We start from the raw sequence: 9666 nt of genomic DNA, 5'->3' as shown, positions 1-9666 counted from the left end.
GATTTCCTCCTTCCAGTTTTGTCGCAACGTCCCGCCTCCCCTGACTTTATAACATACATATATTTTATGTTTCACTAAACGATTTCATTATCCTGTATATATACTTGTATTTAAATCTGTACACATTTGTCAAATTTTACCTTTTATTCTGTTTGTTATCCTTGACATTTAAACCCGGAGTCAAATTCCTTGTGTTCACACTTACTTGGCAATAAAACTGATTCTGGTAAATGTGATGCCTGGTGCTGGCGTCCTCTTTCCCCTTCTTCACTAAAATTGTCTGATTTGTGTTTTTTGACCAAGGCTTTTGCCAACATCTTTGTTTTCCTTCATCTTTCACTGCTTCTGACTCCCGTGATATTGTCTTTTAATCCTCTTCTCCCACCGAGTTACAACATTTCATCCAAAAGTCCTTCTTTGTATTTTTTTATGATTCTCTTAACGCTTGCTTGCAATATTTTATATTCAATACGATTCTGAAAAACGAGATATCCTTTTGGCTGCACGGTGGTGTAGTGGGTAGCACTGTCGCCTCACAGCGAGAGGCTCCCGGGATCGACTCCTGGGTTGGGCCCGGGTTCCTCCTGTGTGGAGTTTGCATGTTCTCCCCGTGTAAGTGTGGGTTCTCTCCGGGTTATCCAGCTTCCTACCACAGTCCAAAGACATGCAGGATGGGGATAGGTTCATTGATGAATCTAAATTGCCTGTAGGTGTGAATGATTGTCTGTCTCTACATGTTAGCGATGGACTGGCGTCCTGTCCAGGGTGTACCCTGCCTTCGCCCAATGACAGCTGACATCGGCTCCAGTCCCCCGCGACCCTGAAAGCAGGATAAGCGGTAGACGATGGAGGGATGGATGGATGGAGATTCCCTTTTCAACACTTTAAACCTTTCTAGCTAGCTACTCAAGCTAGCTACTTACATATTTATTTGCTTGTCTGGTGGAAAAATGCTACTAATGGACTTGCATTTTGTTGTTTATCACTTTTGTTGTGTGTGATAAACACATTCACTGATGACAGAGGAGCCACCTGCATATCAGGATCTAACACATCCATATACCTATCCACACACCGATGGCATCAGGGGCAACTGGGGGTTCAGTATCTTGCCCAAGGATACTTCAGCATGTAGACTGGAGGAGCCAGGATTCAAACCACCAATTGTAGGAAGACTTGCTCTACCTCTGAGCCACAGCCAGCGAGACACATTGCGTCTCTTTTGTCCACCATGGTACAATCTGATTTTTCTGCTTACCTCCCTTCTTCTTAATAAAATAGCTTTACAAACAGGCATGTTTTAACAATTAGCATCTTCATTAAAATACATTCTTTCCACTTCTTGATCACTAACCAATGTTTCTACTGATTTGCACCACTGAGAGACCATTCATATAACCCCTCTATATTCACTTTCTGTTGTCGTTGCTCTAGCTCCTCCCATGAACAGACCCCAAAGAAATGGACACTAATGTGAGATCGAAGGCCGATTTGGTGCCTGTTCTGATATTAATTATTGTGTCACTCCCATCGTTCAGGCAATAGATTTTGACTCTCCATTAACTCTTTGATTACTATTTCATAGACATCATTACAATTACCCTGTGAAGTGCTATGTGGGCATTAAAAAATATTACATCATTAACTCTCCCGAAGCCTGCAGGTAAAAGAAACTCCATCTCTTGTCCAAATTTCAATGATTAAATGTTCAAACTTACTTTCTTCTTCCTTTCCCCAAATCTCTCTCTATAAACATTCTTCTATAAATGTCCTCCTCCACTCTCCCCTTTCTTTCTTTTCTTTTTTGTCAGTTGCAGTCTTTATCTGTATCTTTTGTAGCATGAAGGTTTAGAGACAAAAAGCATTAAACATTATTGTTTAAAATGATATGGTTTTACCAAAGAGGTTTCTGTTTTTAGACGATGGGGCTCTTTGGGAAATATGAGGGAAGTACCTGTCAATACAGGTAGCCCCGCCCCTAAAGCATCCCCTGCTTTCTGGTCTGTTGGACTCTAAATGGACCTTAACGGACTAAATGAACTAAATGAACACCATGCTGGATTGTAGAAGACTTGAGACTAGAGATTGAGATCATAAACTCATGTTTACAATGTTTACTGAGGTAGTACATCAAAAGAGAAGGAGGCTCATTTTTTTTAAATTATAGACTTCTATACAATCAGAGAGTAGTCGCCCCCTGGTGGTAAGCAAAGGGAACGGCAGGTAGAAGTGGAGATGATAATTCTATAAATAATAAAACACTTGATGTCTTGGGAAACAAGACATCTCAGACTCATTGCAATGGGGTGAAGAGAAAAGAAGACAGTGGAGCACAAGTGGAGAAGACGAAGAAGAAGTAGAAGAAGAAGAAGAAGAAGAAAAAGAAGAAGAAGATTTTGATTTTTCAAACACACTTTATTTACATATTAATCATTTTACAGTTTCACTAAAGTGCTGCCGTGGTTAAAGGCAATGTTAGTTTATATATACATAGCTTAAAAAAAGATAAATATATATACATAATTAAGACCACTACTTGGATAGAAAATGTGCAAATTGCAGGTCATCATTAAAAACAGTGCATAGAATATTGTTGTAACACCAGATGTTTTTAAAACTGTCCAAGTCGTGAATCATTTTATAAAACCTGAACTCCAGCCTCAGTCTGCACTTTACATTGCAGCGCCAGACTGAGGCTGCCTCCTGACCCAGTCCGTTCTCCAACTTTCGTTTTCTGGACACGTAAATGGCCAGCTTCGCTTCCCCCAGCATGAAGTTCAGTAGCTGCCATTTCTTTTGGTTCACTTTCTTATATTTGACACTGTAGATGAACACTGGTATACAAAAGGTTTCGTTAAAAAGGTTAAAAACGTTTGTTAAAAGAGTGAAGAGCCCAATGAGTCTCGTACACTCACTAAAAACGTGAAACACTGTTTCACGAAGGTGGCAGAAAGGGCACTGGTTCGACACATCATGGTTAACAACAGAGATAAAAGCATTCGTGGCAATGGCACCGTGTAAAATTCTCCACTGGAGGTCGGCTGTGCGTTTCCTGAGGGGGGGTTTGTATAGAACCCTCCACTGTGGACCCACTCCCCCCAGTCTATCAGTCAATGCAGAGGGCGCTCTGCCACTCAGTCCTCTCCTGTTCAGCACCTTCACGCAGTTCTTGTAGAAGGTTTTCGTGTCTGTGGCCTGCAGGATTAGTGTGTCTGGTTGCTTGAGGAGAGGCCCACTTGCCTCTCCGAACTGGGGGGTCACCAAGATCTCTGGAAAAGGATCTGTATCTTTGGGTTTGGTCCCACAGCCATACTCCGTCATTAGGACTCTTTCTCCTCCAGAGAGCCTCTGTCGCCACGCCTGCAGGACCTTCACCACCATCCTGGTGGACTGGAAACCCAGCAAGGAGCTCACAGCCTGGGAGTCAGTCAGCTCTGGCCCCGCAGCGTCCACCACCTGCTCCAGGACCAGGATCTTTTCCCGGAGCAAGGCTGCCGTTAGTCCAGGCGTGGCTCCGCTGGAGACGTCCAGCCTGGCTCCGTAGACCAGCGGCTCTTTTAACAACCAGTACAGAGAGTTAGAGCTTTTCCTAGAACTACATTTAAACAGGGCCCACGATTTAAAAACACCCTGATAAAACGGAGGTAACCCCTTTAACTTTAAAAAATTGGTATCAGTTAAAAACAGTGCAGCATCCAGTCCCAGGTTACTCACGCGTCTCAGAATGCAGCTGGCCACTTCCCTCCACACCAGGTTTGACGGTCCTGTTAAAAACCTCTGTATAAACTGTATTCTAAAAGTTGCGGTTCTGCTGGCCAAGTGGATGAGGCCCTGTCCCCCCTCCTCTCTCGGTAAAAAAAGCACCCCCTGTGGCACCCAATGTAACCCATCCCAAAAGAAGTTGACAATTTTTGCCTGAATCTGGGATAAAAGACCTGATGGGGGATCCAAACAGGCCAGGCGGTGCCACAGCAGTGAGGCTACAAGATTATTAAGAACAAGAACTCTACCTCTGAAGGACATCTGAGGGAGTAGCCATTTCCACGCATTCATTTTTCCACTGACTTTTCCCATGATGTCTTCCCAGTTCCTCCTAACCATCGTTTCATTCCCCAGGAAGACACCAAGGTACTTAAGACCGTCTCTTCTCCAGGCTAGCCTCTGTGGGAGAACAGGAAGGCCGTTACACCATCCACCCGTAGCAAGGGCTTCACTTTTACTCCAGTTCACCCTTGCTGCGGACAGAGTGTTAAAAGAGTCAGTTAAACTAATTAAAATGTCAACATCCCTTTGATCGTTTACTAGGACGATGACGTCATCAGCGTAGGCTGATAAAACAATGTTCTTGCTAAAACCAGGTAAAATCAGGCCATCAATGCTTGCACGTATTTTGCAGAGGAGGGGTTCCAGGGAGAGTGCATAGAGCATCCCAGACAGAGCGCAGCCCTGCCGGATGCCTCTATGCACCCTGAAAGGAGCACACAGACTGCCATTGAACTTCAGCATACTCTCAATGTTACTGTACAACACCTGGATCTTGGCAATAAAACCAGTGCTGAACCCAAACCTCTCCATGATCTTCCAGAGGAAGCTGTGTTCAACACGGTCAAATGCCTTTTCCTGGTCTAGCGAAATGAGACCAGTCTTGATGCCCAGTGAGCTGCAGACCTCCAAAACATCCCGAATCAGGTAGACGTTGTCTACCATCGACCTGCCAGGCACACAATAGGTCTGGTCCCGGTGGATCACCTGCTCCATGGCTTCCCTCAGCCTGTTAGCCAAAACCTTTGACAGGATCTTGTAATCTGTGCACAGGAGAGACACAGGACGCCAGTTCTTAATGTCCTGCAGGTTGCCTTTTTTAGGTAAAAGAGCTACGACTGCCCTGCGGCAGGAGAGTGGAAGACAACCTGAAGCCAGACTTTCATTAAAAACTTCTAGTACATCCAGCGCTATGATGCTCCAGAAGGCTTTATAAAATTCTACAGTCAAACCATCGATGCCAGGAGACCGCTGTCCCTGCATGCTCTGCAGAGCGGTGTGCAGCTCCTCCATTCCTAATGGCTGGTCCAGCTGTGAGTTGGTCTCCGTGGAGACCTGAGGTAGTTCACCACAGAACCCCTCGCACAGTGCGTCATTCTCCACGTACTCGCTGGTGAAGAGAGACGTGTAGAATTCAACAGCTCGCTCTCGTATCTGGCCAGGCTCACCTAGCTCCTCCCCTGTGCCAGACACCAAAGAGTGAATTGTTTTCCTTTGGCCGTGTTTTTTCTCCAGGGAGAAGAAGAAGCTAGAGGGAGCATCCATCTCGGTGATGTGTTGCATCCGGGACCGGACCAGTGCACCCTGTACTTTGACATCTAGCAGGTTGGCTAGAGCCATTTTTTTAGACTTGAGGATTTCAACATATCCTCGATTTCCTGTGGAATCACTAAGTGTCTCCAATTCCACTATTTCAGTCTCCAGGTCTTTAATAGATCGACAGGTGTCTCTTGTGACATTGAGAGTATACTGCTGACATACAGCTTTCCTTTGTCTAAAAGAGTTCCAGAAATAACTAAAAGCCTCTCTAAAACCTTTATCAAAAGTTAAAGCTGAATTAAAATGCCAGTATGCACTCTTAGGTAAAATATTTTTGACAACAACACGACACATAACCAAAGAATGATCAGTAAAACCAGCTGGCACAATCTTGCACTCCTTAAACACATTAAAATGGTGCTTAAGACAATAAAACCGGTCAAGTCTGGCTAAGGAGATCCTGTCCTCTCTCAGGTGGGACCACGTGTACTGTCTGCAGTCTGTGTGCATCCTTCTCCACACATCCACAAGGCCATGAGAGTGGACCAGCTGCATCAGAGCGCGTTGGGAGACTGGATGAGGCTCTGCATGATTACGGTCTAAAAACTTGTGCTCGGTGCAATTAAAATCCCCACCCAAGAATAAAAAGTCCTCCTGGCCGCAGCCGTCCAGTCTAGTACTGACTTTTTCTAAAAAGCTCTTCCTCTCTGTACCGTTGGTTGGAGCATAAATGTTAATAAAAACCAGAGTGTGATGCTCAAATTTTGCCTTGGCTAAAAGACACCTCCCCTTTACAACGTGCTCGACCTCCAGTGAAGAAGGAGTGAATGTTCTGGAGAACAGGAAGCCCACTCCCCCACTGAGTGTGGTGTTGTGGCTTAAAGCTACCTGTCCTTCCCACTCCTTATTCCAGTCCACCTCATTGCTTTCATCACTGTGAACCTCCTGTAAAAACAGTACATCAATGCGTTTCGTTCGTGCTGTGTCAAAAACCAGTGCCCTTTTCTTTGCCTCTCTGGCACCGTTTACATTCAACGTCCCCACTCTAAAAGAATTCATTATGAGGGAGATGATAAAAACACAACCAGTTAAGGATAAAAATAAAACCAGCAGCTTCATCATCATTAAAACCTCAGTTGTTTTCTCACTTTGATCATCTGTTTTCTCAGTCTAAATATTTCCTGATCAGTGAGCTCTGATGTTGCTTTGTTTTTAATGATTTGTTTAGCTGAGTTATAAAAGTTGAGCAGATCTGGAAAATGCTGCTCCATATCAAGGCCCTTCACACCTTTGGTTCGCTGCAGGAACAGCTTAAACATTTTTTCAGGGTACAGTTTTTTTTCCTGACTGTCAGTTAATTGGATGTTGGACATTTCACTGCAGTCAGACACCCAGCCGTCGCTATCACTGCAATCCTCAGCAGTCGGCTGACTCTCTAGCCGCCCGGCCTTACTGCCCCCCCCATCACTCAACAGGTTTTTGCGCTTACTGCGTCGCTTTTGAGGAGCAGGTGCCCCCTCAGACACACCAGTCTCCATGATGACAGCCTCAGCCTCTGCACTGCCCTCGCACAAATCACCTGTCACCTTCTTGTTTTCACCCACCTCACCCTTCTCCTTACTGTTTTCACCCACCTCACCCTTCTCCTTACTGTTTTCACCCACCTCACCTGTCTCCCCTCTATTCTCACCCCCTGCACCTGTGTCCTCTCTGTTTCCACCCACCTCACCTGTTCCCTTTTTGTTTTCACCTTCCTTTGTGTTTCCACCCACCTCACCTGTCTCCTCAGCCACCATCTCCCCACCTTCACCGACACCACTCTCCCTTTCCCCCCTCACCTCAGTACGATCACCATCCTGGTTCTGTCCCTCCTCCACCTGCCGCTCAGCCCCCGAACCGCCTTGCCCCGTGCCACCGGGCCGCTCGGCGGTAGCCGGCGTCTCCCCGGCGGGTGCCGGCGCCCCCCCCGGCCACAGCCGTCGCGACGCCGGCGCTAGCCGCCGCGACGCCGTCGCGACGCCGGCGCTAGCCGCCGCGACGCCGGCGCCAGCCGGGCCCGGCTCGGCCCGGTTCGGGCAGGCTCTGACCAAATGTCCCTCCTCACCACAGCCAAAACACTTAGCCAGAGAAGAGGTGACGAACAGTGTGTAATCGAAATCATCTACACGCACAATGAATCGGTAACTGAACTCCTCCGTTTTATTGTTCAGTATCATGAATAGCTGTCTGCGATGAGACACTACGTGTCTCAGCAGAGGCGACTTACACCCCGACAGCATTTTCTTAATCGGTGAGATGACTCTTCCGTGGCGAGACAACTCTTTGATCAGAAACTCGTCGCTAATAAACGGAGGTACATTTGACAGGGTGATCCGAGTCGCCGGCTGCGTCAGCGGCAGCAGCGGCTCAAACAGCCCGTTCACCGTGATCCCCGTCTCCACCAGCGTGTTCACCTGCTCCACCTTGTCTAAAAACAGAACCACCGCCTTATTCACGCGGGCCGCAGATTTCACTGAGCTGTGCCCGACGATCTCCCCCACAGCCAGCGCCACCTCCTCCACGCTGCACGGAGACCCGGCACCAGTCTTGATGCCGTGCCTCCGCGACAGCCTGGAGAAGCCACCAGCCGCCATACCGGCGTCTGCGTGGCCCTCCAACCGGACAAAGGCCGGGCTGGAAAACCCCACAAAACTACCGTGAATTGAAATAAAACTCACCAAAACACAAAACAAGTAACTAATGCACCCACAACCAAAAGGTCATTAAAGCCCAAAGGACAAACAACGAAAAAAATGTAAAGAACAGTCTTTCACTCTCAGCTCTTCCTCTCACACACCTTCCACACGAAGAAGAAGAAGAAGAAGAAGAAGAAGAAGAAGAAGAAGAAGAAGAAGAAGAAGAAGAAGAAGAAAGAGTTTTGATTGCAGGACTACATGGACCAGGACGCAGATTGGTCTGGTTGAAGGTGTGGTTGACAGTGCAGACATGGTGCTGAGGAGGAAATAGGTATTTAAGATAAGAGTGGACGACTCGATCCAGTAGGGGGCAGTAGAATCACTAGAGGACGCAGCTGCCTGACAAAGCCACAGAAGAAGAAGGAGGCGCTGCCTGGCAGGCCGAGTTCCGGGGGAAACGACCAACTGTATTTCCTGAGCTAACAACAGTCGCCTCTGACAAAAACCTCAACCTGCCTTGAACAGGCGCATAGGGTCGGATTTACGAAACCGGGCCTTCCGCTACGTACGTAGAGCTTTGATGTCGACGGCTGTTGATGTCGGTGGCTGTTGATGTCGGTCAGCTAGTGCCCCACGTAACCAAGCTGCTGGTTGCTAAAGGAGCCTTGCTAGCTCGTAGACTACATCGCTAGCTATCGATCTAGCATCATAACGGTGGCTGGAGAGGAAGATTCGCTAACGGGCTGGACGCGGACTGGTTGTTCCGGACGACCCACCTGAACAGAAGAGCAGGTAAGTGACGTAAACGTCACGTACGTTAGCAGTGTAACGTTACTGACCACGGATATGGTCTTGTACATCCACGGGCCCAGTACTGATCATAGACCCGTACATCCACAGTCCTAGTCCAGGTCATAGACCACAACCTCCTGTAATCTTGCGGGACAGAAACCACGTATTCCTGTAGATCCATGGTCTTATTGCGGGTCAGAAATCACGACCTCCTGTAGATCCGTGGTCTTAGTGCGGGTCAGACACCACAACCTCATGTACATCCATGGTCGAAGTGCGGGTCAGAAACTACAAACTCCTACGTATCCATGGTCTTAGTGCAGGTCAGAAAGCTCAACCTCTTATGGATCCATGGTCTTAGTGCGGGTCTGAAACCACAATCTCCTTCCATAATCTTCGTTTGGGGCAGAAATCACAACCTCCTATAGATCATGGTCTTTGTGCAGGTCAGAAACCACAACCTCCTACGGATACACGGGCTGCGTTTCAAAAACAGTTTGAGTCGCCCTCGCTCACTTGCCCTCAGCCCTTGCTATGACGTCACACGGAGGCCACTTGGAGGGCGGAGGGAAAGTGGGCGGAGGGGGAGTGAAAGAGGTAAATGGAACACACCTGCCCTCGTACACTAACAGCCCAGACAATCATGGATCAACCACACGTTGTTGGAGTAGCACTATACTGCCTATTCCAAATTACACAAAATATGCGGAGACTCATTTCATTGAGACGAAGACGTATTCTACGCTTGATGGCAATACGGCGGCTTATATACTTACACTTGTAAACGTTGGGCTCTGCCATAACTGCAACAGACAGTCTAATTGCACAATTTAAGACTACTTTCTTCTTTCTTCTTCTTCCTTGGTGGTGAATAGACAGCAGACAATGGTGTTTGAGG

The 9666-nt window shown here is 47.3% G+C and overlaps 1 protein-coding gene across 2 annotated transcripts in view; it reads left to right on the top strand.

Annotated features, from left to right (window-relative positions):
• The first annotated feature begins 8418 nt into the window (after positions 1-8418).
• ikbkg (inhibitor of nuclear factor kappa B kinase regulatory subunit gamma) overlaps positions 8419-9666 on the top strand; it is a 43514-nt gene continuing 42266 nt past the window's right edge. The window contains exon 1 of one of the 2 annotated variants that reach the window (XM_084015389.1): positions 8419-8768. The gene's annotated coding sequence lies outside the window, so the exon portion shown is untranslated. The remainder of the gene's footprint in view (positions 8769-9666) is intronic. The other variant, XM_084015390.1, reaches the window with a different exon arrangement.

This window comes from Eutrigla gurnardus (assembly GCF_963514095.1).
Source record: "Eutrigla gurnardus genome assembly, chromosome: 8".
Taxonomy (NCBI): domain Eukaryota; kingdom Metazoa; phylum Chordata; class Actinopteri; order Perciformes; family Triglidae; genus Eutrigla; species Eutrigla gurnardus.
The sequence above is the reverse complement of the archived record's forward strand: the minus strand, read 5'-3'. Positions and strand labels throughout refer to the sequence as shown.